The sequence below is a fragment of the Micromys minutus genome, assembly GCF_963924665.1.
Source record: "Micromys minutus genome assembly, chromosome: 17".
Lineage (NCBI taxonomy): Eukaryota > Metazoa > Chordata > Mammalia > Rodentia > Muridae > Micromys > Micromys minutus.
Window position 1 is genome coordinate 24,199,251 of NC_137952.1, and position 5,785 is coordinate 24,205,035.

Below are 5,785 nucleotides of genomic sequence, written 5' to 3' on the forward strand. Positions count from 1 at the left end.
ATGAAAACAAAGGCACAACACACCCAAACTAATGGTAGGATAAAATAAAAGCAGTGTTAAAAGGAAAACTCATAGCTCTGAATGCCTCCAAAAAAAAAAAAAAAAAAAATTATAGAGAGCATACAATAACAGCTTGATAGCATACTTGAAAGCTCTAGAGCAAAAGGGAACAAATGCACCCAAGAGTAGTAGACTGAAGGAAATAATTAAACTCAGGGCAGAAATCAATCAAATAGAAACAAAAAGAACTATACAACTAATCAACAGAACCAGGAGCTGGTTTCTTTGAGAAAATCAACAAGATAGATAAGCCCTTAGCCAGACTAACCAGAGGGCACAGAGACAGTATACAAATTAACAAAATCAGAAACAAAAAGGGAGACATAACAACAGAAATTGAAAGATTTCATAAAACCACCAGATTCTAGTACAAAAGCCTATACTCAACAAAACGGAAAAATCTGGAGGAAATGGACAATTTTCTAGACAGATACTGGGTACCAAAGTTAAATCAGGATCAGATCAACCATCTAAACAGTCCCATAACCTCTAAAGTAGTAGAATCAGTCATTAAAAGTCTGTCCTCCCCCACAAAATGTCCGGGACCATATGGTTTTAGTGAAGAATTTTATCAGACCTTCATAAAAGATCTAATATCAATAGAGAAAACTATTTTCAACACCAAAAATCTTTTATGGTAATTACCATCCCGGACCTCAAGATGTATTACAGATCAACAGTGATACAAACTGCACGGTATTGGTACAGAGATAGGCAGGTAGATCTAGAATAGAATTGAAGACCAAGAAATGAACCCACACAACTACGGTCACTTGATCTTTTATGAAGGAGATAAAACCTTCCAGAGAAAAAGACAGCATAGTGAACAAATGGTGCTGGTTCAACTGGAGGGCAGCATGCAGAGGGATGCAAACCAAACCACTCTTACCTCCTTGTATAAGGTTCAAGTCCAAGTGGATCAAAGACCTCTACATAAAACCAGATACACTCAAACTAATAGAAGAGAAAGTGGGGAAGTGCATTAAATACATGGACACAGGGGAAATTTTCCTGAACATAACACCAATGACTTATGCTCTAGGATTAAGAATCACCAAATGGGGCACTGCCGCCAGGCTGCTCCACTATGCTGGAGGATGTCACCAAGGTGCGGGCTGGCGCTCAGCCGCCGGGCGAAGCCCCGCAGCATGGAGAGCTCCAGTACCTGAGGCAGGTGGAGCACATTATGCGCCCCGGCTTCAGGAAGGAGGACCGCACGGGCACTGGCACCCCGTCGGTGTTCGGGATGCAGGCACGGTACAGCCTGAGAGATGAATTTCCTCTGCTCACAACCAAACGAATATTCTGGAAGGGTGTTTTGGAGGAGTTGCTGTGGTTTATCAAGGGATCCACGAATGCTAAAAAACTGTGTCCTCCAAGGGAGTGAGGATCTGGGATGCCAATGGTTCCCGAGCCTTTCTGGACAGCTTGGGATTCTCTGCCCGGCAGGAAGGGGACCTGGGCCCAGTGTATGGTTTTTAGTGGAGGCATTTTGGAGCAGAGTACAAAGATACGGATTCAGATTACTCCGGTCAGGGGGTAGACCAGCTGCAGAAAGTAATTGACACCATCAAAACCAACCCTGACGACAGAAGAATCATCATGTGTGCCTGGAACCCAAAAGATCTCCCCCTGATGGCACTGCCTCTGCGCCATGCCCTCTGTCAGTTTTATGTGGTGAATGGGGAGCTGTCTTGCCAGCTTTACCAGAGGTCCGGAGATATGGGTCTGGGAGTGCCCTTCAACATTGCCAGCTACGCTCTGCTCACCTACATGATCGCAGCCAGGTAATTTTGTCCATACTTTGGGAGATGCACTTATTTACCTGAATCATATCGAGCCACTGAAACTCCAGCTACAGCGAGAACCAAGACCTTTCCCAAAGCTCAAAATCCTTCGAAAAGTTGAGACAATCGATGATTTCAAAGTTGAAGACTTTCAGATTGAAGGGTATAATCCACATCCAACGATTAAAATGGAAATAGCTGTTTAGTGTTCAGTGGTACTGTGAATTTCCCCAGTCGTTAGGGTCTGAGCCTAATGACCAGGGTATAGGTTTCTCTAAGGAAAATGGTGATCTGTAATTGTAATGATCAACGTTTAAAATGTCAAAAATGTCACTGACGTTGGGAATCTGCCTTCAATATTTACTAAAGCTGAGATTATACAATCTGGAAAAACCCAGGCATATATGTATCTATAAGAAGGCTGGTGAAATTCAGAGTATGTTACTTCTTTACACTTGAAATATGTTAGTGTTCATTTATAAACATTTTATATGCTGTAGTAATTGATTCACATTTGTTTGTTCTTTTCGTGTGGGTATATAGGTCAGAGGAAGTTCAGTTTCTGCCTAAAATAGACTGACCTAAAAGGCCTATAAGCCTTCAAATGCAGTCTTATCAGGCTGGCCTCAAACACTTGGAACTTGAGAGTGAACTTATTCCTCATGTTCCTGACTCTCCCTTTAGCTGCTGATCTTATAGGCATGTTTTATCTCTTCCTGCAGATCAAACTATGGATCTAGTCATATCAGCCCAGGGTTTAGAACAGACCCCACAAGGTTATATTGATTCTGCCTGTGTGTACACAGGGTCTTACCCTGAGGACACATCTCACACTTAACCCCTGGCTGGCCTATGCTATCCTCAAGCTTGTGGCAAAACTCCAGCTTCCTGCATGCTGGGATTATAACTGGGAGCTCCAATGCCTGGCTAAGACAGTTTTGTAAGAGTTTTGAAGTGGGAAGAAATATTTGTTGCCATTAATTTCAGTGGGGTGTGGTCTCTAAAATACTTAGATAATAGAAGAGATGCTAAACCATTTCAGGACAAATCAGTAGATCATTTTTGTTGCTCACAATTTTTATTCAGATTTATAACAAGAGTTAGAATGAGGAATCATTACAACAATTTATTTTTTAAAGTGTAGCACTGGATAAGGATTTTTAAAAAATGCTTTGGGTTAGGTACATTTGCTTTACAATTAAGTAGAATACTGACTTGCTGACTATAAGCCGTGATCACAGCTGACTCCAGGCAAGTATGACTTTAAGGCTAAACTTGACTTAAGCATTTCACTTCAGATAGAAAGTGTTAGGGCTGATGGCATGCATCTGGAGTAGCAAGGAATTTCTTCACAGATTCTTCCTTCATTTCTGTTGAGTAGCCTGCATCCTAGCAGAGACAGATTGACACATGTTGACACTGGTTTCTTTTACTTCTAGAAATACCTCTAACCCAGAGGTAATTCCGTATTTAAGAAGTTAAGTTTGGGGGCTGGAGAGATGGTTCAGCAGTTGAGAATGCTTGCTGCTCTTCCAAAATACTAGTGTGGTTCCCAGCACTTATGCCAAGCAACCTTTTGTCATTCCCTTTCCAGGAGATTCCCTCCTTTGGCCACTGTGGGCACCTATCCACAAACATACATGTAATTAAAATAAAACTTTAAGGCTGGAGGGATGGCTCAGCGGTTAAGAGCACTGATTGTTCTTTCAGAGGTCCTGAGTTCAATTTCCAGCAACCACATGGTGTCTCACAACCATCTTTAATGCCTTCTTCTGGTGTGTCTGAAGACAGCTACAGTGTATTCATATACAATAAATAAACATAAAAAACTTTAATATACAAGGTTTTTTTGTTTCAGAGAAGATATAGGGTCATACTTTATTCGCTACTTACCTGGATTGTTAGTGAAACTGACGTAAATAACAATATCTGTTGGTGCAAATGAGCCACAATCTGGATAAAATGTGGATAAATGGCCCAGATCATTAGTGTACAGATGCTGCTGGTTTTGGGGAGGAAGGAATGTGTATTTTAATACAATAGCTGTGTCTTAAGATTTCTATTGTGATAAAACTGACCCAAAAGCAAAAAAAAAAAAAAAAAAAAAAAAAAAAGAATCAACAAATGGAACCTCATGAAATTGCAAAGCTTTTGTTAGATAAAGAACACTGTCAATAGGATGAAATGGCAGCCAACAGACTGGTGAAAGATCTTTACCAATCCTACATCTGGTAGAGGGCTCGTATCTAATATATACAAAGAACTCAAGAAGTTAGACCCCAGAGAACCAAATAACCCCATTAAAATGGGTTACAGAGCTAAACAAAGAATTCTCAGTTGAGAAATATAGAATGGCTGAGAAGCAGCTAAAGAAATGTTCAACATCCTTAGTTATCAATAAAATGCAAATCAAAGAAACCCTGAGATTCCACCTCACACCAGTCAGAATGGCTAAGATCAAAAACTCGGGTGGCAGCAGATGCTGGTGAGGATGTGGAGAAAGGGGAACACTCCTCCACTGTTGGTGAGATTGCAAGCTGGTACAATCACTCTGGAAATCGGTCTGGTGGTTCCTCAGAAAATTGGTTATAGTACTACCTGAGGACCTAGCTGTACCACTCCTGAGCATATATCCAAAAGAAGCTCCAATATCTAACAAGGACACATCCTCCACCATGTTCATAGCAGCTTATTTATAATAACTAGAAACTGGAAAGAACCCAGATGTCCTTCAACAGAGGAATGGATACAGAAAATGTGGTACATTTACACAATGGAGTATTACTCAGCTATTAGAATCAATGAGCTCATGAAATTCCTAGGCAAATGGATGGAACTAGAAAATATCATCCTGAGTGAGGTAACCCAATCAAAAAAGAACACTCATGGTATACATTCACTGATAAGCGAATGTTAGCCCACAAATTTGGAATACCCCAGATAAAATGCACAGACTATATGAAGCTCAAGAAGAAGGAATACCAAAATGTGGATGCTTCAGTCCTTCTTAGACAGGTAATCAAAATCCTCATAGGACATAGAGGGTAGGATGGACTTGGGAGGAAGAAAGGAGGGGGAGAGGAAAAGGAGGTAGGATCAAGCATGAAAGGAGAGGGGAATGATATACAGAGGTTCAGGAATTTTAACAGACAGTAGGCAATGGGCCACTGGGGGTAGCCACAAGCAAAACCCAGATGCCACGAAAGCAAGAGGCTCCCAGGACCCAACAGGAATGAGATTAGTTAAAATGTGCAACAAAGTTGGGGGAGAATCTGTAGAGACCATACATAGAGGTTAGGCAAGGCCCCCATTTTAGCCATGAGGCTCCCCACTCTTACAATTTTAACCCAGAATTTCTCCTATTTAAAGAAAATACAGAGAAAAAGGGTGGAGCAGAGACTGAAGGAAAGGCCATCCAGAGTCTGCCCCACCTGGGGAATTCATTCCATATGCAGCCACCAAACCCAGTCACTATTGCGGATGCCAAGAAGTGCTTGCTGATAGGAGCCTGATATAGATGTCTCCTGAGAGGCTCTTCCAGAGCCATACTGATACAGATGAGGATGCTTGCATCTAACCATCAGACTGAGCTCCAGGATCCCAATGGAGGTGTCAGAGAAAGGAGTGTAGGATCTGAAGCAATTTGCAGCCCTATCAGAAGAACAATATCAACCAACCAGATCCTCCCAGAGCTCCCAGAGACTAAACCACCAACCAAAGATTATACATGGATGGACCCAGGGCTCTAGCTGCATATGTAGCAGAGGATTGCATTGTCTGGCATCAGTAGAAAAAGAAGCGCTTAGTCCTGTTAAGGCTTGATTCCCTAGTATAAGGGAATTCCAGGGTGGTGAGGTGAAAGAGGGTGGTATCTTGCCTTTATGATAATGAACTAAACCTATGACCCTGTAAGGCGGCCCCAATTAAATGCTGTTATT

At 41.7% G+C, this 5,785-nt stretch overlaps 1 pseudogene across 1 annotated transcript; it reads left to right on the plus strand.

The window, feature by feature from the left end:
• The first annotated feature begins 1,118 nt into the window (after window positions 1–1,118).
• Window positions 1,119–2,053, plus strand: LOC308431932 (thymidylate synthase-like; annotated as a pseudogene). The gene has a single exon. The product of its transcript is annotated as a thymidylate synthase-like (transcript).
• Window positions 2,054–5,785: the final 3,732 nt, after the last annotated feature.